General features: G+C 50.1%; 1 protein-coding gene and 8 non-coding genes across 9 annotated transcripts in view; all 9 read right to left on the bottom strand.

Moving 5' to 3' along the window:
* eogt (EGF domain-specific O-linked N-acetylglucosamine (GlcNAc) transferase) overlaps window positions 1–22,824 on the bottom strand; it is a 76,301-nt gene that overhangs the window by 27,240 nt on the left and 26,237 nt on the right. The window lies entirely within an intron of this gene.
* On the bottom strand, window positions 8,307–8,379 carry trnar-acg (transfer RNA arginine (anticodon ACG)). The gene has a single exon. It is a non-coding gene; the product is annotated as a tRNA-Arg (tRNA).
* trnar-acg (transfer RNA arginine (anticodon ACG)) lies at window positions 8,488–8,560 on the bottom strand. Its single transcript has one exon. It is a non-coding gene; the product is annotated as a tRNA-Arg (tRNA).
* Window positions 10,339–10,411, bottom strand: trnar-acg (transfer RNA arginine (anticodon ACG)). Its single transcript has one exon. It is a non-coding gene; the product is annotated as a tRNA-Arg (tRNA).
* On the bottom strand, window positions 10,695–10,767 carry trnar-acg (transfer RNA arginine (anticodon ACG)). The gene has a single exon. It is a non-coding gene; the product is annotated as a tRNA-Arg (tRNA).
* Window positions 20,151–20,223, bottom strand: trnar-acg (transfer RNA arginine (anticodon ACG)). Its single transcript has one exon. It is a non-coding gene; the product is annotated as a tRNA-Arg (tRNA).
* Window positions 20,332–20,404, bottom strand: trnar-acg (transfer RNA arginine (anticodon ACG)). The gene has a single exon. It is a non-coding gene; the product is annotated as a tRNA-Arg (tRNA).
* Window positions 22,176–22,248, bottom strand: trnar-acg (transfer RNA arginine (anticodon ACG)). The gene has a single exon. It is a non-coding gene; the product is annotated as a tRNA-Arg (tRNA).
* Window positions 22,357–22,429, bottom strand: trnar-acg (transfer RNA arginine (anticodon ACG)). Its single transcript has one exon. It is a non-coding gene; the product is annotated as a tRNA-Arg (tRNA).

The raw sequence follows: 22,824 nt of genomic DNA, 5'->3' as shown, positions 1-22,824 counted from the left end.
AGAAATCTTCTGTTCGCCCCTGTCCTCAGGGATGTGGTTTCTCTTTGCACGACAGCGACCAGCACGATGCCTGCCCTGTCTGCCTGGGGATCGTCCACGCTAGGAGAGCGTTGACGGAGCCCGAAGCTTGTGCGTTTTGTCGCCAGCTCCGACGCTCGACCCTGGAAAGACGGGTGACGTTTGTGGAAAGAGTGCTGGGACGCTCGGCTGTCGCACGGCATGACCCTCTTCTTTCCGAGTCTGGAGCCCCGGCTTCGTCCGAGTCCGAAGACGAAAATTTTCAGGTCGATGTCCCCGCGATTAGCTGGGCTGACCACATGGAATACGTTGACGGGTTAGCCGATGACGGACCGGAACCATGCAGGAGCGCTGACGGGCTTCAGCCTGGGTTGAAGCCCGCCAGCGCTCCCCAGGAAGACGATGACGTGCTGGACATCGGCCTGGACATCCATGGTTTGTCGGAGGATGAGCAGGAGAGCTCATTGTCGACCCAATATGCCGCCGCTGCTGCGCCGGTCGGCCACGATGACACCTCTCTTTTCTCCCTGTTTCGCCGTGCCGCTGAGAAGCTGCAGGTGGACTGGCCCTCTCCTCCACCAGCTCGGAAGCCGTCGCGGTTTGCGGGTTTTTTCCTTCCACCGGAGCCCGCAACGGCCAAAAACTGCCTCCCCATGTTCCCAGACTTTCTCTGCGAGCTAACAGCGTCATGGGACAAACCTCTGTCTACCCGCGTCACTGTGCCCGGCTATGGACAGTACATGGAATTGGACGGCGCCGAGGGAGCTGGTTTAGCTAACCCACCCCCTATGGAGCCGTCTCTGGCTGCTTATCTGGCCCCGTCCCATAACCATGGTGTCGGTGGCCCCGCATCTCTGCCGTCCAAGCACTGCAGATTCTCGGCCTCGCAGCTGGAGAAGATTTATCGGGCTCAGGCCGGCACCGCTCGAGCCATGAGCTCCGTCACCATGCTCCAGACGTACCAAGCAATGTGCCTGGCGGAGCTTGGATCGCTGGTTCCGGAGGACAGCCCGCTGTCACCTCTTCTTAACGAGGTTAGAGTCACCACGGATTACATCCTCCGTGCGTCTCGCTGTGCAGCGCTCTCCCTGGGCAGAGGGATGGCTTCGACAGTGGTGGCGCAGAGGCACCTGTGGCTGACCCTCTCCGACGTCCCTGATAGAGACAGAGCTGTGTATCTGGACGCACCAGTGTCTGCGGCTGGGTTATTCGGACATTCACTTGAAGCCATTCAGGCTAGATTCGATCTGAGGAAGAAGCAGACGGAAGCTCTGCGCGACATCATCCCCAGACGCCAGCCCAAGCCCACTGCTAGCTCTCACAGGCCCGCCGCTCCTCTGACTGCTGGAGTGGGAGGGCCGCCGGCGAGAGCACGTACTCCGGCCCGAGCTCCACGCCAGTCGGCCTGGGGCAAAGGCCCTCCCCCGGGCCCCCGACGGGACCCGACGCCCAGGAGGAAGAAGCCTCAGCCCTCCTAGCTGTGATTGCGAGTGGGGAAGGGATCCGGCAGCAGGGAGACGCTGCTCTTACCCCTCTGTTGCCGCACAAGAGGTGCCGCTTAAGTTCTGTTCAGGTTGTCAGCCCCAGAAGGCGCTGCACTTCCCTATCGCGGTCTCCCAAGCACATAACCCCTGCACACGGTTCAGATGTGTTGAATGTTCAAGCGACCACATCGAGTGTTCCCGCTGTTTTTCATTGTTATGCCCCGGAAAAGGTGCACCCAACAAAATGTATAAATGTACATGTTCCCATGTTGCAATCAATAAAGAGTGTTGTTTACTCTCAAACAATCTCAAATGCTCAACCTGCAGGCGAAATGAGCCAGGTCAGGCAGGGGATGCAGTCCCCTGCAGACACACTGGGGGGCGACGGCGCCCCGCCGTCAGGGCTGCAGGCCAGCCGGCTGGCTGCTCACTTCCCTCAGTGGCGCGCTTGCGCCCCCTCTCCGTGGGTGCTGCAAACCGTTGCCATGGGTTACCGGTTGCAGTTCCGGGTCAAGCCGCCTCGTTTCCAAAGAGTCGTGAACACGATTGTCAACCCCGAGGCAGCCTTGGTACTCAGAGAGGAAATACAGGCGCTATTACAGAAGAGAGCAATACGGGTGGTCCCCGCTTCGGAGACGGACAAAGGTTGGTACAGCCGTTATTTTGTCATTCCGAAGAAAGGGGGAGGGCTTCGTCCCATCCTCGACCTGCGAGTCTTGAACACGTACCTGCGAACGTACAGGTTCAAGATGCTAACACTCAGACAGCTCCTGAGTGCAGTCGGCCCGGGAGATTGGTTTGCGACAATCGATTTAACAGATGCTTATTTTCATGTCGCTATACACCCGAAACACAGGCAGTTTCTGAGGTTTGCATTCGAGGGCGGAATAGCCTACGAATACCTAGTGCTGCCGTTCGGGCTGTCGCTCGCTCCCCGCACCTTTACGAAATGTGCCGAGGCAGCGCTAGCGCCCCTCAGGAAGAGGGGCATCCGCATCTTGGCCTACCTGGACGACTGGGCTCTCGTGGCTTGCTCCAGAGAACAGGCGGAGACGCAGCTGTCGCGGGTTCTGTCACACATTCAGACACTGGGGTTCTCTGTGAACTTTCAGAAGAGCTCGCTAATCCCAGGTCAACAGATCGCTTTTCTCGGTCTGGAAATATGCTCTCTTTCCAGCCGCGCACGGTTGTCAGAGCACAGAGTGGCCGCGTTTCATCGCTGCCTCGCTCAATTTCAGCTGGGACGCAGACTGCGTTTCCAGACGATATTGCGCTTGTTGGGCATGATGGCATCTATGATCGCCGTAGTGCCGCTTGGGCTGTTGAAAATGAGAGCGTTTCAACGCTGGACTCTCTCTCACCGTTTGTGTGCTTCGCGTCACCTCCGGAGGAGGCTGCCGGTAACTGCGTCTTGCATGCTAGCTCTCCGTCCTTGGAGGGAGCCCGGGCTACTGCACCAGGGCTCTCGGATTGGGAGGGTGTTGTTTCGCAAGGTGGTGTCCACAGATGCTTCCCTAAGTGGGTGGGGAGCGCTGTGCGAGGGTGCGTCAGTGAGAGGGATCTGGTCCGCGGCTCAGCGCCAGCTGCACATCAACCACTTAGAGCTGTTAGCAGTGTTCTTAGCTCTAAAGCATTTCCGTCCAGTCCTGCAGGGCCAGCATGTCTTAGTCAGGACGGACAATTCAACAGTGGTGTCTTATATAAACAGGCAGGGAGGAACACGCTCTCTTCCCCTGTTGCAGCTGTCTCGCTCTCTGCTGTTATGGTGCAGTGTTCATTTTCTGACTCTAAGAGCCACCCATGTCCCGGGCCACCTGAACCTGGGGCCGGACCTTCTCTCCAGGGGGGGTCCTCTGGTGAGAGAATGGAGGTTACACCCTTCAATAGTGGCTCAGATTTGGGATCTATTTGGCGAGGCGCAAATAGATCTTTTTGCTTCCAGGGTGAATGCTCACTGCCCCCTGTACTTCTCCATAATCGACCACGATGCACCCTTGGGCTTGGACGCGCTAGCGCACCAATGGCCAGACGTGCTCCTGTATGCATTTCCCCCAGTGGAAATGATATCTCCAATTCTGGAGAGGGTGCGTCGGCATTCCCTCTCTCTGATCCTGGTGGCCCCTTGGTGGCCCGCGAAGTCGTGGTATGCAGAAATAATCAGCCTGCTTGCAGCAAGTCCTTGGCAGCTTCCTCTCCGCAGGGATCTCCTCTCTCAGGCGGGGGGGGAAGTGTTTCATCCGCGCCCGGATCTGTGGCACCTTCATGCTTACCTGCTGAGAGGTTAAACTTGGTTGCTAAGGGTCTGCCACCTAGTGTGGTAGCGACGATTCAGAGCGCCAGGGCCTCGTCTACTAGAGGCTTGTACGCTTACAAATGGCGAGCCTTCGAGCGATGGTGCCAGGACCGCCACACTCTCCCATTTCAGTGCTCTATTGTGGATGTTTTGACATTCCTGCAGGAGCTGTTGGATAAAGGCCTTTCGTTTTCGACGATCAAGGTTTATTTAGCGGCTATATCTGCTTGTCATATCGGTTTTGACGGGGTGACACCAGGTGCGCATCCCCTCGCCGTGCGTTTTCTGAAAGGGGTTCGCCGGCTGAGGCCCGTGCTTAAGTCCAGTGTCCCGGCTTGGGACTTGTCTTTGGTGCTGGAGGCCCTTTGTGGCCCTCCGTTTGAACCCGTTGAGTCGGTAGATATGAAACTTCTTTCATATAAGACCGCATTACTTCTCGCTTTGGCCTCGGCGAAGCGAGTGGGGGACCTTCATGCGCTGTCTGTGCATCCTGCCTGCACACAGTTTTCTCCTGATGGCCGCAAGGTCGTATTGCGTCCGAATGCCGCCTATCTTCCCAAGGTCATGCCTGCATCTTATAGTTCAATGGAGTTTGAGTTGCTGAGCTTTTGCTCCCCTCCTTTTGAATCTGAGGAGCAGAGGAGGGTGCATTCTCTTTGTCCGGTGCGTGCGCTACGCACCTACATTGAGCGCACTCGGGATGTGCGTTTGTGTGACCAGTTGTTTGTCTGCTTCGCTAATCCGAATAGAGGTAGAGCTCTGTCCAGACAGAGGCTGTCCCACTGGATTGTAGAAGCTATCTCGCTGGCATACAGCACCGGAGGTTTTGCGTTGCCCCACGGGGTGGGAGCTCATTCCACCAGGGGGATGGCGACCTCATGGGCTCTTTTTAGAGGGGTGCCTGTGGCTGATATTTGTGCAGCGGCTAATTGGGCGTCACCGCACACTTTTGTGCGGTTTTATCGGTTGGACGTTACAGCCCCTTCGGTGGCTCATGCTGTCCTTTCTGCTGGGTCTACCACTCACTAAGGAGGTGGTGGTCCCGTTCCGGTTCGGTGGCTGCTCTGCGGGGCGTGTATATAGGTCCCATACTTATGTGTTGTACCGAGTGAATCGACTGAAAGGGAACGGTTAGTTATGTCTATAACTTCTGTTCCCTGAAGGAGAGGAACGAGGTACAACACAGGGTGGCCCCACTGAGCAGTTGGCTCGGTGAAGAGCGGCTATCGAACTGAGGGATGACGGTGATGGCAGCGGCTATATGTGCGGGCGGGGCCTTGCGCGTGTCATCACACGTCATCTGCCGTAAAGGCGTGAATAAAGGTTTCTTCAGCCAGGACACGCGAGGGCGTGATATCCCATACTTATGTGTTGTACCTCGTTCCTCTCCTTCAGGGAACAGAAGTTATAGACATAACTAACCGTTTCAGTTTGCCATCTTAGGGAGAAATCAACACACATGGGTGTATGTCCTTTGTTGCGGAGATTTATTGATAAAAACAGTACAAAAAACCAACCATTTGTACACATATTTACGGGCTTTGTGCCTTCAGAACTGCCTTAATTTTCAGCAAGATGATGGAAAGATTCCTTAGACTTTGACATGATAGCATTACACAGTTGCAGTAGATTTGTCAGCGAATATCCATGATGCACATTTCCCATCTAAGGTGCTCTACTGGATTGAGATCTGGTGACTGTGGAGTCCATTTGAGTACTGTGAACAAGGAATGGGAATGGATAAGAATTTAGTAATTCTGATTCTATTATTGATATCACTTACTGATTCGATTCCTCATTGATTCACTTTGACAATGACCACCATTGCTAAGCTGCATACGAAAGACATTACATTGATACAATGTTGTTGCATGTTTGTTGTGATCAGTGTTCGGATCTCTACTCAGAAAAAGTAATTATTACACACATTACACTGAATGCTTTCCCTAAAAGTAATGCAGTATGTTAATTATACCAAGAAAAATTAATTCCTCCACTTTACCATCACGGTGTTGTGCAATAAAAATAAAAGTTATGTCCATATCCACACCATATACTGCAATGCCATTTCCCTCCTCTGGCACACAACCTGAAATCGGATGGATAAACAAGCAGACTAGCAAATTCAAAAAATTGGATGCTGGGTACCGGTTTTCTACAAGAACCAGTTCACGATTTTTCTATGGTGCCAGTTAATATTACTTTTTATTTTTCGCATGTATCTTTTGACAGTCTAGTCTGGCCATGCATCTTGCGGGGGGTTACCAGGGTTCCATCTCTAAATGACTGCTGGTCAGCAAACCTGGGAAACCCACAGATAATTGGAACTATGGCACGAAACCGCTTCCAAGACATCATGCAACACCTACGCTTTGATGACAAGTCCACCCGCAGTGATCGAGCAAAGTTCGCTGCAATTTCCAGTGTGTGGGGATCATTTGTCACCAACTGCATCACGTGCTACAACCCTGGTCTACATATCACCGTTGATGAACAGCTTTTCCCATCAAAGACTCGGTGCTGTTTCCTGCAGTATATTGCAAGTAAACCTGACAAGTTTGGGACACAAACACACAAATGCAAGAACAATCATGCCACTGTGCGATGTGTTCACTGCAACAGATACACATGTGGTAAATGCAGACTACAGATACCATGGCAGTGCCAGGATTGTGAGTGATTGCTGAAAATGTTGAAATGTACTCACTCACTTTTTATTATTATTTGTAAATATGTGTACAAATGGTTGGTTTTTTGTACTGTTTTTATCAATAAATCTCAGCAACAAAGGACATACACCCATGTGTGTTGATTTCTCCCTAAGATGGCAAACTGAAACACTCCAAGTTGGTGACTTTTGGAGATTTATTTCCCTGGATGATTGAGAATGCATCAAGATGAAACACAAAAGGAAGTGCACAGCTTTTAGCAGCTCCCCCACGCCCTCAATCACACACCCCCACTCCCCTCCCTCCAGAATTCCCAGGTAACAACCTAATATACATATGAATGACTAGCCAATTTAGCTTCCACTTGGCTGAAGCTAAAGCTTAGCTAAAAGCCTACCAGCCATTTGGCAACTCTCCGGGTTTTATAGGTAGAAAAGCCAAATGGCTGGTCTCTGGGAGTTTAAGTTAAGGCCTCCAAGCTACTAAAATCTTCCCAAAGCCACAGAATCAGATGCTAAACGAACTGGTGAGAAACATTGATTTACCTACCATGTTTTAAAACCAAAAGAGGAGCTGGGCCCAAAAAGACTTGCAACTCTTCTAGATGACAAAAAGCTTCAAAGGTGATTGAATTCACTGAGAAGTGAATTCAGTCATACTTTTCATGCTGTCTAACACTGCATAAATAGCCTAAGACCAGGGAGTAGAGGCAGGCTCATCTACTTACTGTGCACAAGACACATTGGCATGCGACAGAGCGGGTCCTCCAAGGCCAGTTAAAGAGACAAACACCAAGGATGTGGACAAGTGAGCAAAGATTTTGTCTGGAAGCTACAGCAAGTCTCTGTTGTTTGCCTAAGTTGTATAAACAGGAGGTAATTTAAAGACCCATTGTCTGCACGATCAACTGTGCTACATACAATATCGAAAGGCTTTTGGCTTCGGTCCTCAAGCCGTCGGTAGGCAGCTGGAAACGCCATCCTCAGAACGCTATGGATTTCATGAAGAAGGTCAGCCATATCGTTATGTAGGCAGAGGACACTACGGTCACTTACAATGGTAGAACTCTCTTCCGTTGTCTTACAGCTACCGAAGAAGTGGTGCTAGTTCACAAGAGCTTACAGGATGACCCCACCCTCACCAACAGGACCACCCTCAACACCAACAAAGTGTGAGTGTGTGGGTGCACCATGAATTCCCCAGTTTAACCCATTGTGGCTAACTCTTATAAGCAGGAAGTGGGAAACAAAGACTGCTAAGTCATCCTGTCCTCGAACACCACTGGTTCAAATATGTGGATGACGCCTGGGTGAAAGTCAAATTTCGGGATGTAAAACCAATCACAGATGACATTAAGGTGGTGCAAAAACACATCAGGTTCACCAGGAAGGATATGAAAAATGACACGCTAGCTTTCTTAGACTGGGAAATTGCCATCAGTAATAGGGGACATTTGAAAGTCATTGCGTAGTGTAAGCCAACGCATACAGTACTTACAGTACTTAAGGTTTGACTCTCATCATCCACAACCTAGCACGACCTAGATGTCATCAGGACGCTATAAGACAGAGGGAACACCATGAGATTGGCTGCTGTGAGTAAATGTGATCATTCTAGCTGGATATTTGTTAAACCTTGGAAGGTACCCAAAGAACGCTACGGGGGAACTGAGCGAGACGAAGGACAAGCTCTGGCTGAAGGAAAACCTTTGGTGATCCCTTATGGTTTTAGGAGTATCAGAGGAGCTCAGATGCACTGTCTGAAAACACTGTGCCTCGGTGGTTTTCACCCTCCGAAACTGACAGCATTGCTCCCAATATGCACAAAAGCAAGCAGACACTTCGAGCCAGCCAGGAGTCGAACCTAGAATCTTCTGATCCGTAGTCAGATGCGTTATCCATTGCACCACTGGCCCCCCGCCAAGAAAATCAAAAGGTCAGGTGAGGTCAAAGTTTGTTCTCTGACCAAATTTGTACAATATTTAAGAGCGTATCCATTCCAACACGAAAAAATGCACGCACTGCGAACCAGCCAGGAGTCGAACCTAGAATCTTCTGATCCGTAGTCAGACGCGTTATCCATTGCGCCACTGGCCCCCTACAATGATCCCTGAAAGGGCAGGTGAGGTCAGGTGAGGTCAGGTCACACTTCGATCGCCTGCAGAATTCAAAGATAATCCTTCAAAATATTCCAGAAAGCAAAATCTCTTCATGCAGGCTCAAAACATCCAGGTAAGAAAAATCCCACAATGTTGATTCTGTTTATACTGTTTCCAGTTTCCAGGTGAGCACAATCAACTTTGTTGGATTTCCTTACGCGGTTGGTTGAACATCCATCCAGACATTTTGCCTCCCTTTGGCAAGGACTGCCTGAAGCTGCTACGTGAGTATAAGCAGGTGGCATGTAAGATGGCAGACTACAGGAACCGCTTGAGATTTAGCCTCAGACCTAAACAGGCTGGGATTACTCCTAAAAGTCTGCAAATGACATCATCTGTTTAAGGCCTCCAAGCTACTAAAATCTTCCCAAAGCCACAGAATCAGATGCTAAACGAACTGGTGAGAAACATTGATTTACTTACCATGTTTTAAAACCAAAAGAGGAGCTGGGCCCAAAAAGACTTGCTACTCTTCTAGAAGACAAAAAGCTTCAAAGGTGATTGAATTCACTGAGAAGTGAATTCAGTCATACTTTTCATGCTGTCTAACACTGCATAAATAGCCTAAGACCAGGGAGTAGAGGCAGGCTCAACTACTTACTGTGCACAAGACACATTGGCATGCGACAGAGCGGGTCCTCCAAGGCCAGTTAAAGAGACAAACACCAAGGATGTGGACAAGTAAGCAAAGATTTTGTCTGGAAGCTACAGCAAGTCTCTGTTTTTTGCCTAAGTTGTATAAACAGAAGGTAATTTAAAGACCCATTGTCTGCACGATCAACTGTGCTACATACAATATCGAAAGGCTTTTGGCTTCGGTCCTCAAGCCGTCGGTAGGCAGCTGGAAACGCCATCCTCAGAACGCTATGGATTTCATGAAGAAGGTCAGCCATATCGTTATGTAGGCAGAGGACACTACGGTCACTTACAATGGTAGAACTCTCTTCCGTTGTCTTACAGCTAACGAAGAAGTGGTGCTAGTTCACAAGAGCTTACAGGATGACCCCACCCTCACCAACAGGACCACCCTCAACACCAACAAAGTGTGAGTGTGTGGGTGCACCATGAATTCCCCAGTTTAACCCATTGTGGCTAACTCTTATAAGCAGGAAGTGGGAAACAAAGACTGCTAAGTCATCCTGTCCTCGAACACCACTGGTTCAAATATGTGGATGACGCCTGGGTGAAAGTCAAATTTCGGGATGTAAAACCAATCACAGATGACATTAAGGTGGTGCAAAAACACATCAGGTTCACCAGGAAGGATATGAAAAATGACACGCTAGCTTTCTTAGACTGGGAAATTGCCATCAGTAATAGAGGACATTTGAAAGTCATTGCGTAGTGTAAGCCAACGCATACAGTACTTACAGTACTTAAGGTTTGACTCTCATCATCCACAACCTAGCACGACCTAGATGTCATCAGGACGCTATAAGACAGAGGGAACACCATGAGATTGGCTGCTGTGAGTAAATGTGATCATTCTAGCTGGATATTTGTTAAACCTTGGAAGGTACCCAAAGAACGCTACGGGGGAACTGAGCGAGACGAAGGACAAGCTCTGGCTGAAGGAAAACCTTTGGTGATCCCTTATGGTTTTAGGAGTATCAGAGGAGCTCAGATGCACTGTCTGAAAACACTGTGCCTCGGTGGTTTTCACCCTCCGAAACTGACAGCATTGCTCCCAATATGCACAAAAGCAAGCAGACACTTCGAGCCAGCCAGGAGTCGAACCTAGAATCTTCTGATCCGTAGTCAGATGCGTTATCCATTGCGCCACTGGCCCCCCGCCAAGAAAATCAAAAGGTCAGGTGAGGTCAAAGTTTGTTCTCTGACCAAATTTGTACAATATTTAAGAGCGTATCCATTCCAACACGAAAAAAAAGCACGCACTGCGAACCAGCCAGGAGTCGAACCTAGAATCTTCTGATCCGTAGTCAGATGCGTTATCCACTGGCCCCCCGCCATGAAAATCAAAAGGTCAGGTGAGGTCAAAGTTTGTTCTCTGACCAAATTTGTACAATATTTAAGAGCGTATCCATTCCAACACGAAAAAAAAGCACGCACTGCGAACCAGCCAGGAGTCGAACCTAGAATCTTCTGATCCGTAGTCAGACGCGTTATCCATTGCGCCACTGGCCCACCTACAACGAGCCCTGAAAGGGCAGGTCACACTTCGATCGCCTGCAGAATTCAAAGATAATCCTTCAAAATATTCCAGAAAGCAAAATCTCTTCATGCAGGCTCAAAACATCCAGGTAAGAAAAATCCCACAATGTTGATTCTGTTTATACTGTTTCCAGTTTCCAGGTGAGCACAATCAACCTTGTCGGATTTCCTTACGCGGTTGGTTGAACATCCATCCAGACATTTTGCCTCCCTTTGGCAAGGACTGCCTGAAGCTGCTACGTGAGTATAAGCAGGTGGCATGTAAGATGGCAGACTACAGGAACCGCTTGAGATTTAGCCTCAGACCTAAACAGGCTGGGATTACTCCTAAAAGTCTGCAAATGACATCATCTGTTTAACACCTGCAAAGCCAGGCTTCTACCTTTCTACCTATAAAACCCGAGAGCAGCCAAATGGCTGGTAGGCTTTTAGCTAAGCTTTAGCTTCAGCCAAGTGGAAGCTAAATTGGCTAGTCATTCATATGTATATTAGGTCGTTACCTGGGAATTCTGGAGGGAGGGGAGTGGGGGTGTGTGATTGAGGGCGTGGGGGAGCTGCTAAAAGCTGTGCACTTCCTTTTGTGTTTCATCTTGATGCATTCTCAATCATCCAGGGAAATAAATCTCCAAAAGTCACCAACTTGGAGTGTTCCCTTTCAGTCGATTCACTCGGTACAACACATAAGTATGGGATATCACGCCCTCGCGTGTCCTGGCTGAAGAAACCTTTATTCACGCCTTTACGGCAGATGACGTGTGATGACACGCGCAAGGCCCCGCCCGCACATATAGCCGCTGCCATCACCGTCATCCCTCAGTTCTTACGCTCTTCACCTCGCTGAGAACACCTCTGCTGAGTTGGGCTAGCTAGCTACTGCTAGTTAGCTCCGTTGTCTGCCAACTTGAACCTAGCTTAACTGCCCCTGTTGGTGTTAGCCTCCACCGCCCAGCTGGTGCGTAGGCTGCCCGCGGAGCGCTATTTTCAAGTTTTTCTTGTGCAGCGTTTCGCTTTGCGTTTTGGGAATGGACTCCAAACCGAAGCGAGCAAAGCAGAAATCTTCTGTTCGCCCCTGTCCTCAGGGATGTGGTTTCTCTTTGCACGACAGCGACCAGCACGATGCCTGCCCTGTCTGCCTGGGGATCGTCCACGCTAGGAGAGCGTTGACGGAGCCCGAAGCTTGTGCGTTTTGTCGCCAGCTCCGACGCTCGACCCTGGAAAGACGGGTGACGTTTGTGGAAAGAGTGCTGGGACGCTCGGCTGTCGCACGGCATGACCCTCTTCTTTCCGAGTCTGGAGCCCCGGCTTCGTCCGAGTCCGAAGACGAAAATTTTCAGGTCGATGTCCCCGCGATTAGCTGGGCTGACCACATGGAATACGTTGACGGGTTAGCCGATGACGGACCGGAACCATGCAGGAGCGCTGACGGGCTTCAGCCTGGGTTGAAGCCCGCCAGCGCTCCCCAGGAAGACGATGACGTGCTGGACATCGGCCTGGACATCCATGGTTTGTCGGAGGATGAGCAGGAGAGCTCATTGTCGACCCAATATGCCGCCGCTGCTGCGCCGGTCGGCCACGATGACACCTCTCTTTTCTCCCTGTTTCGCCGTGCCGCTGAGAAGCTGCAGGTGGACTGGCCCTCTCCTCCACCAGCTCGGAAGCCGTCGCGGTTTGCGGGTTTTTTCCTTCCACCGGAGCCCGCAACGGCCAAAAACTGCCTCCCCATGTTCCCAGACTTTCTCTGCGAGCTAACAGCGTCATGGGACAAACCTCTGTCTACCCGCGTCACTGTGCCCGGCTATGGACAGTACATGGAATTGGACGGCGCCGAGGGAGCTGGTTTAGCTAACCCACCCCCTATGGAGCCGTCTCTGGCTGCTTATCTGGCCCCGTCCCATAACCATGGTGTCGGTGGCCCCGCATCTCTGCCGTCCAAGCACTGCAGATTCTCGGCCTCGCAGCTGGAGAAGATTTATCGGGCTCAGGCCGGCACCGCTCGAGCCATGAGCTCCGTCACCATGCTCCAGACGTACCAAGCAATGTGCCTGGCGGAGCTTGGATCGCTGGTTCCGGAGGACAGCCCGCTGTCACCTCTTCTTAACGAGGTTAGAGTCACCACGGATTACATCCTCCGTGCGTCTCGCTGTGCAGCGCTCTCCCTGGGCAGAGGGATGGCTTCGACAGTGGTGGCGCAGAGGCACCTGTGGCTGACCCTCTCCGACGTCCCTGATAGAGACAGAGCTGTGTATCTGGACGCACCAGTGTCTGCGGCTGGGTTATTCGGACATTCACTTGAAGCCATTCAGGCTAGATTCGATCTGAGGAAGAAGCAGACGGAAGCTCTGCGCGACATCATCCCCAGACGCCAGCCCAAGCCCACTGCTAGCTCTCACAGGCCCGCCGCTCCTCTGACTGCTGGAGTGGGAGGGCCGCCGGCGAGAGCACGTACTCCGGCCCGAGCTCCACGCCAGTCGGCCTGGGGCAAAGGCCCTCCCCCGGGCCCCCGACGGGACCCGACGCCCAGGAGGAAGAAGCCTCAGCCCTCCTAGCTGTGATTGCGAGTGGGGAAGGGATCCGGCAGCAGGGAGACGCTGCTCTTACCCCTCTGTTGCCGCACAAGAGGTGCCGCTTAAGTTCTGTTCAGGTTGTCAGCCCCAGAAGGCGCTGCACTTCCCTATCGCGGTCTCCCAAGCACATAACCCCTGCACACGGTTCAGATGTGTTGAATGTTCAAGCGACCACATCGAGTGTTCCCGCTGTTTTTCATTGTTATGCCCCGGAAAAGGTGCACCCAACAAAATGTATAAATGTACATGTTCCCATGTTGCAATCAATAAAGAGTGTTGTTTACTCTCAAACAATCTCAAATGCTCAACCTGCAGGCGAAATGAGCCAGGTCAGGCAGGGGATGCAGTCCCCTGCAGACACACTGGGGGGCGACGGCGCCCCGCCGTCAGGGCTGCAGGCCAGCCGGCTGGCTGCTCACTTCCCTCAGTGGCGCGCTTGCGCCCCCTCTCCGTGGGTGCTGCAAACCGTTGCCATGGGTTACCGGTTGCAGTTCCGGGTCAAGCCGCCTCGTTTCCAAAGAGTCGTGAACACGATTGTCAACCCCGAGGCAGCCTTGGTACTCAGAGAGGAAATACAGGCGCTATTACAGAAGAGAGCAATACGGGTGGTCCCCGCTTCGGAGACGGACAAAGGTTGGTACAGCCGTTATTTTGTCATTCCGAAGAAAGGGGGAGGGCTTCGTCCCATCCTCGACCTGCGAGTCTTGAACACGTACCTGCGAACGTACAGGTTCAAGATGCTAACACTCAGACAGCTCCTGAGTGCAGTCGGCCCGGGAGATTGGTTTGCGACAATCGATTTAACAGATGCTTATTTTCATGTCGCTATACACCCGAAACACAGGCAGTTTCTGAGGTTTGCATTCGAGGGCGGAATAGCCTACGAATACCTAGTGCTGCCGTTCGGGCTGTCGCTCGCTCCCCGCACCTTTACGAAATGTGCCGAGGCAGCGCTAGCGCCCCTCAGGAAGAGGGGCATCCGCATCTTGGCCTACCTGGACGACTGGGCTCTCGTGGCTTGCTCCAGAGAACAGGCGGAGACGCAGCTGTCGCGGGTTCTGTCACACATTCAGACACTGGGGTTCTCTGTGAACTTTCAGAAGAGCTCGCTAATCCCAGGTCAACAGATCGCTTTTCTCGGTCTGGAAATATGCTCTCTTTCCAGCCGCGCACGGTTGTCAGAGCACAGAGTGGCCGCGTTTCATCGCTGCCTCGCTCAATTTCAGCTGGGACGCAGACTGCGTTTCCAGACGATATTGCGCTTGTTGGGCATGATGGCATCTATGATCGCCGTAGTGCCGCTTGGGCTGTTGAAAATGAGAGCGTTTCAACGCTGGACTCTCTCTCACCGTTTGTGTGCTTCGCGTCACCTCCGGAGGAGGCTGCCGGTAACTGCGTCTTGCATGCTAGCTCTCCGTCCTTGGAGGGAGCCCGGGCTACTGCACCAGGGCTCTCGGATTGGGAGGGTGTTGTTTCGCAAGGTGGTGTCCACAGATGCTTCCCTAAGTGGGTGGGGAGCGCTGTGCGAGGGTGCGTCAGTGAGAGGGATCTGGTCCGCGGCTCAGCGCCAGCTGCACATCAACCACTTAGAGCTGTTAGCAGTGTTCTTAGCTCTAAAGCATTTCCGTCCAGTCCTGCAGGGCCAGCATGTCTTAGTCAGGACGGACAATTCAACAGTGGTGTCTTATATAAACAGGCAGGGAGGAACACGCTCTCTTCCCCTGTTGCAGCTGTCTCGCTCTCTGCTGTTATGGTGCAGTGTTCATTTTCTGACTCTAAGAGCCACCCATGTCCCGGGCCACCTGAACCTGGGGCCGGACCTTCTCTCCAGGGGGGGTCCTCTGGTGAGAGAATGGAGGTTACACCCTTCAATAGTGGCTCAGATTTGGGATCTATTTGGCGAGGCGCAAATAGATCTTTTTGCTTCCAGGGTGAATGCTCACTGCCCCCTGTACTTCTCCATAATCGACCACGATGCACCCTTGGGCTTGGACGCGCTAGCGCACCAATGGCCAGACGTGCTCCTGTATGCATTTCCCCCAGTGGAAATGATATCTCCAATTCTGGAGAGGGTGCGTCGGCATTCCCTCTCTCTGATCCTGGTGGCCCCTTGGTGGCCCGCGAAGTCGTGGTATGCAGAAATAATCAGCCTGCTTGCAGCAAGTCCTTGGCAGCTTCCTCTCCGCAGGGATCTCCTCTCTCAGGCGGGGGGGGAAGTGTTTCATCCGCGCCCGGATCTGTGGCACCTTCATGCTTACCTGCTGAGAGGTTAAACTTGGTTGCTAAGGGTCTGCCACCTAGTGTGGTAGCGACGATTCAGAGCGCCAGGGCCTCGTCTACTAGAGGCTTGTACGCTTACAAATGGCGAGCCTTCGAGCGATGGTGCCAGGACCGCCACACTCTCCCATTTCAGTGCTCTATTGTGGATGTTTTGACATTCCTGCAGGAGCTGTTGGATAAAGGCCTTTCGTTTTCGACGATCAAGGTTTATTTAGCGGCTATATCTGCTTGTCATATCGGTTTTGACGGGGTGACACCAGGTGCGCATCCCCTCGCCGTGCGTTTTCTGAAAGGGGTTCGCCGGCTGAGGCCCGTGCTTAAGTCCAGTGTCCCGGCTTGGGACTTGTCTTTGGTGCTGGAGGCCCTTTGTGGCCCTCCGTTTGAACCCGTTGAGTCGGTAGATATGAAACTTCTTTCATATAAGACCGCATTACTTCTCGCTTTGGCCTCGGCGAAGCGAGTGGGGGACCTTCATGCGCTGTCTGTGCATCCTGCCTGCACACAGTTTTCTCCTGATGGCCGCAAGGTCGTATTGCGTCCGAATGCCGCCTATCTTCCCAAGGTCATGCCTGCATCTTATAGTTCAATGGAGTTTGAGTTGCTGAGCTTTTGCTCCCCTCCTTTTGAATCTGAGGAGCAGAGGAGGGTGCATTCTCTTTGTCCGGTGCGTGCGCTACGCACCTACATTGAGCGCACTCGGGATGTGCGTTTGTGTGACCAGTTGTTTGTCTGCTTCGCTAATCCGAATAGAGGTAGAGCTCTGTCCAGACAGAGGCTGTCCCACTGGATTGTAGAAGCTATCTCGCTGGCATACAGCACCGGAGGTTTTGCGTTGCCCCACGGGGTGGGAGCTCATTCCACCAGGGGGATGGCGACCTCATGGGCTCTTTTTAGAGGGGTGCCTGTGGCTGATATTTGTGCAGCGGCTAATTGGGCGTCGCCGCACACTTTTGTGCGGTTTTATCGGTTGGACGTTACAGCCCCTTCGGTGGCTCATGCTGTCCTTTCTGCTGGGTCTACCACTCACTAAGGAGGTGGTGGTCCCGTTCCGGTTCGGTGGCTGCTCTGCGGGGCGTGTATATAGGTCCCATACTTATGTGTTGTACCGAGTGAATCGACTGAAAGGGAACGGTTAGTTATGTCTATAACTTCTGTTCCCTGAAGGAGAGGAACGAGGTACAACACAGGGTGGCCCCACTGAGCAGTTGGCTCGGTGAAGAGCGGCTATCGAACTGAGGGATGACGGTGATGGCAGCGGCTATATGTGCGGGCGGGGCCTTGCGCGTGTCATCACACGTCATCTGCCGTAAAGGCGTGAATAAAGGTTTCTTCAGCCAGGACACGCGAGGGCGTGATATCCCATACTTATGTGTTGTACCTCGTTCCTCTCCTTCAGGGAACAGAAGTTATAGACATAACTAACCGTTTCAGTTTGCCATCTTAGGGAGAAATCAACACACATGGGTGTATGTCCTTTGTTGCGGAGATTTATTGATAAAAACAGTACAAAAAACCAACCATTTGTACACATATTTACGGGCTTTGTGCCTTCAGAACTGCCTTAATTTTCAGCAAGATGATGGAAAGATTCCTTAGACTTTGACATGATAGCATTACACAGTTGCAGTAGATTTGTCAGCGAATATCCATGATGCACATTTCCCATCTAAGGTGCTCTACTGGATTGAGATCTGGTGACTGTGGAGTCCATTTGAGTACTGTGAACAAGGAATGGGAATGGATAAGAATTTAGTAATTCTGATTCTATTATTGATATCACTTACTGATTCGATTCCTCATTGATTCACTTTGACAATGACCACCATTGCTAAGCTGCATACGAAAGACATTACATTGATACAATGTTGTTGCATGTTTGTTGTGATCAGTGTTCGGATCTCTACTCAGAAAAAGTAATTATTACACACATTACACTGAATGCTTTCCCTAAAAGTAATGCAGTATGTTAATTATACCAAGAAAAATTAATTCCTCCACTTTACCATCACGGTGTTGTGCAATAAAAATAAAAGTTATGTCCATATCCACACCATATACTGCAATGCCATTTCCCTCCTCTGGCACACAACCTGAAATCGGATGGATAAACAAGCAGACTAGCAAATTCAAAAAATTGGATGCTGGGTACCGGTTTTCTACAAGAACCAGTTCACGATTTTTCTATGGTGCCAGTTAATATTACTTTTTATTTTTCGCATGTATCTTTTGACAGTCTAGTCTGGCCATGCATCTTGCGGGGGGTTACCAGGGTTCCATCTCTAAATGACTGCTGGTCAGCAAACCTGGGAAACCCACAGATAATTGGAACTATGGCACGAAACCGCTTCCAAGACATCATGCAACACCTACGCTTTGATGACAAGTCCACCCGCAGTGATCGAGCAAAGTTCGCTGCAATTTCCAGTGTGTGGGGATCATTTGTCACCAACTGCATCACGTGCTACAACCCTGGTCTACATATCACCGTTGATGAACAGCTTTTCCCATCAAAGACTCGGTGCTGTTTCCTGCAGTATATTGCAAGTAAACCTGACAAGTTTGGGACACAAACACACAAATGCAAGAACAATCATGCCACTGTGCGATGTGTTCACTGCAACAGATACACATGTGGTAAATGCAGACTACAGATACCATGGCAGTGCCAGGATTGTGAGTGATTGCTGAAAATGTTGAAATGTACTCACTCACTTTTTATTATTATTTGTAAATATGTGTACAAATGGTTGGTTTTTTGTACTGTTTTTATCAATAAATCTCAGCAACAAAGGACATACACCCATGTGTGTTGATTTCTCCCTAAGATGGCAAACTGAAACACTCCAAGTTGGTGACTTTTGGAGATTTATTTCCCTGGATGATTGAGAATGCATCAAGATGAAACACAAAAGGAAGTGCACAGCTTTTAGCAGCTCCCCCACGCCCTCAATCACACACCCCCACTCCCCTCCCTCCAGAATTCCCAGGTAACAACCTAATATACATATGAATGACTAGCCAATTTAGCTTCCACTTGGCTGAAGCTAAAGCTTAGCTAAAAGCCTACCAGCCATTTGGCAACTCTCCGGGTTTTATAGGTAGAAAAGCCAAATGGCTGGTCTCTGGGAGTTTAAGTTAAGGCCTCCAAGCTACTAAAATCTTCCCAAAGCCACAGAATCAGATGCTAAACAAACTGGTGAGAAACATTGATTTACCTACCATGTTTTAAAACCAAAAGAGGAGCTGGGCCCAAAAAGACTTGCAACTCTTCTAGATGACAAAAAGCTTCAAAGGTGATTGAATTCACTGAGAAGTGAATTCAGTCATACTTTTCATGTTGTCTAACACTGCATAAATAGCCTAAGACCAGGGAGTAGAGGCAGGCTCAACTACTTACTGTGCACAAGACACATTGGCATGCGACAGAGCGGGTCCTCCAAGGCCAGTTAAAGAGACAAACACCAAGGATGTGGACAAGTGAGCAAAGATTTTGTCTGGAAGCTACAGCAAGTCTCTGTTGTTTGCCTAAGTTGTATAAACAGGAGGTAATTTAAAGACCCATTGTCTGCACGATCAACTGTGCTACATACAATATCGAAAGGCTTTTGGCTTCGGTCCTCAAGCCGTCGGTAGGCAGCTGGAAACGCCATCCTCAGAACGCTATGGATTTCATGAAGAAGGTCAGCCATATCGTTATGTAGGCAGAGGACACTACGGTCACTTACAATGGTAGAACTCTCTTCCGTTGTCTTACAGCTACCGAAGAAGTGGTGCTAGTTCACAAGAGCTTACAGGATGACCCCACCCTCACCAACAGGACCACCCTCAACACCAACAAAGTGTGAGTGTGTGGGTGCACCATGAATTCCCCAGTTTAACCCATTGTGGCTAACTCTTATAAGCAGGAAGTGGGAAACAAAGACTGCTAAGTCATCCTGTCCTCGAACACCACTGGTTCAAATATGTGGATGACGCCTGGGTGAAAGTCAAATTTCGGGATGTAAAACCAATCACAGATGACATTAAGGTGGTGCAAAAACACATCAGGTTCACCAGGAAGGATATGAAAAATGACACGCTAGCTTTCTTAGACTGGGAAATTGCCATCAGTAATAGGGGACATTTGAAAGTCATTGCGTAGTGTAAGCCAACGCATACAGTACTTACAGTACTTAAGGTTTGACTCTCATCATCCACAACCTAGCACGACCTAGATGTCATCAGGACGCTATAAGACAGAGGGAACACCATGAGATTGGCTGCTGTGAGTAAATGTGATCATTCTAGCTGGATATTTGTTAAACCTTGGAAGGTACCCAAAGAACGCTACGGGGGAACTGAGCGAGACGAAGGACAAGCTCTGGCTGAAGGAAAACCTTTGGTGATCCCTTATGGTTTTAGGAGTATCAGAGGAGCTCAGATGCACTGTCTGAAAACACTGTGCCTCGGTGGTTTTCACCCTCCGAAACTGACAGCATTGCTCCCAATATGCACAAAAGCAAGCAGACACTTCGAGCCAGCCAGGAGTCGAACCTAGAATCTTCTGATCCGTAGTCAGATGCGTTATCCATTGCGCCACTGGCCCCCCGCCAAGAAAATCAAAAGGTCAGGTGAGGTCAAAGTTTGTTCTCTGACCAAATTTGTACAATATTTAAGAGCGTATCCATTCCAACACGAAAAAATGCACGCACTGCGAACCAGCCAGGAGTCGAACCTAGAATCTTCTGATCCGTAGTCAGACGCGTTATCCATTGCGCCACTGGCCCCCTACAATGATCCCTGAAAGGGCAGGTGAGGTCAGGTGAGGTCAGGTCACACTTCGATCGCCTGCAGAATTCAAAGATAATCCTTCAAAATATTCCAGAAAGCAAAATCTCTTCATGCAGGCTCAAAACATCCAGGTAAGAAAAATCCCACAATGTTGATTCTGTTTATACTGTTTCCAGGTGAGCACAATCAACTTTGTTGGATTTCCTTACGCGGTTGGTTGAACATCCATCCAGACATTTTGCCTCCCTTTGGCAAGGACTGCCTGAAGCTGCTACGTGAGTATAAGCAGGTGGCATGTAAGATGGCAGACTACAGGAACCGCTTGAGATTTAGCCTCAGACCTAAACAGGCTGGGATTACTCCTAAAAGTCTGCAAATGACATCATCTGTTTAAGGCCTCCAAGCTACTAAAATCTTCCCAAAGCCACAGAATCAGATGCTAAACGAACTGGTGAGAAACATTGATTTACCTACCATGTTTTAAAACCAAAAGAGGAGCTGGGCCCAAAAAGACTTGCTACTCTTCTAGAAGACAAAAAGCTTCAAAGGTGATTGAATTCACTGAGAAGTGAATTCAGTCATACTTTTCATGCTGTCTAACACTGCATAAATAGCCTAAGACCAGGGAGTAGAGGCAGGCTCAACTACTTACTGTGCACAAGACACATTGGCATGCGACAGAGCGGGTCCTCCAAGGCCAGTTAAAGAGACAAACACCAAGGATGTGGACAAGTAAGCAAAGATTTTGTCTGGAAGCTACAGCAAGTCTCTGTTTTTTGCCTAAGTTGTATAAACAGAAGGTAATTTAAAGACCCATTGTCTGCACGATCAACTGTGCTACATACAATATCGAAAGGCTTTTGGCTTCGGTCCTCAAGCCGTCGGTAGGCAGCTGGAAACGCCATCCTCAGAACGCTATGGATTTCATGAAGAAGGTCAGCCATATCGTTATGTAGGCAGAGGACACTACGGTCACTTACAATGGTAGAACTCTCTTCCGTTGTCTTACAGCTACCGAAGAAGTGGTGCTAGTTCACAAGAGCTTACAGGATGACCCCACCCTCACCAACAGGACCACCCTCAACACCAACAAAGTGTGAGTGTGTGGGTGCACCATGAATTCCCCAGTTTAACCCATTGTGGCTAACTCTTATAAGCAGGAAGTGGGAAACAAAGACTGCTAAGTCATCCTGTCCTCGAACACCACTGGTTCAAATATGTGGATGACGCCTGGGTGAAAGTCAAATTTCGGGATGTAAAACCAATCACAGATGACATTAAGGTGGTGCAAAAACACATCAGGTTCACCAGGAAGGATATGAAAAATGACACGCTAGCTTTCTTAGACTGGGAAATTGCCATCAGTAATAGGGGACATTTGAAAGTCATTGCGTAGTGTAAGCCAACGCATACAGTACTTACAGTACTTAAGGTTTGACTCTCATCATCCACAACCTAGCACGACCTAGATGTCATCAGGACGCTATAAGACAGAGGGAACACCATGAGATTGGCTGCTGTGAGTAAATGTGATCATTCTAGCTGGATATTTGTTAAACCTTGGAAGGTACCCAAAGAACGCTACGGGGGAACTGAGCGAGACGAAGGACAAGCTCTGGCTGAAGGAAAACCTTTGGTGATCCCTTATGGTTTTAGGAGTATCAGAGGAGCTCAGATGCACTGTCTGAAAACACTGTGCCTCGGTGGTTTTCACCCTCCGAAACTGACAGCATTGCTCCCAATATGCACAAAAGCAAGCAGACACTTCGAGCCAGCCAGGAGTCGAACCTAGAATCTTCTGATCCGTAGTCAGATGCGTTATCCATTGCGCCACTGGCCCCCCGCCAAGAAAATCAAAAGGTCAGGTGAGGTCAAAGTTTGTTCTCTGACCAAATTTGTACAATATTTAAGAGCGTATCCATTCCAACACGAAAAAATGCACGCACTGCGAACCAGCCAGGAGTCGAACCTAGAATCTTCTGATCCGTAGTCAGACGCGTTATCCATTGCGCCACTGGCCCCCTACAATGATCCCTGAAAGGGCAGGTGAGGTCAGGTGAGGTCAGGTCACACTTCGATCGCCTGCAGAATTCAAAGATAATCCTTCAAAATATTCCAGAAAGCAAAATCTCTTCATGCAGGCTCAAAACATCCAGGTAAGAAAAATCCCACAATGTTGATTCTGTTTATACTGTTTCCAGGTGAGCACAATCAACTTTGTTGGATTTCCTTACGCGGTTGGTTGAACATCCATCCAGACATTTTGCCTCCCTTTGGCAAGGACTGCCTGAAGCTGCTACGTGAGTATAAGCAGGTGGCATGTAAGATGGCAGACTACAGGAACCGCTTGAGATTTAGCCTCAGACCTAAACAGGCTGGGATTACTCCTAAAAGTCTGCAAATGACATCATCTGTT

Source organism: Rhamphochromis longiceps, linkage group LG5 (genome assembly GCF_057381845.1).
Source record: "Rhamphochromis longiceps isolate RC_006_pf linkage group LG5, R_longiceps_female_GT1.1, whole genome shotgun sequence".
NCBI lineage: Eukaryota > Metazoa > Chordata > Actinopteri > Cichliformes > Cichlidae > Rhamphochromis > Rhamphochromis longiceps.
This window is presented reverse-complemented; position numbering and strand designations above follow the sequence as displayed.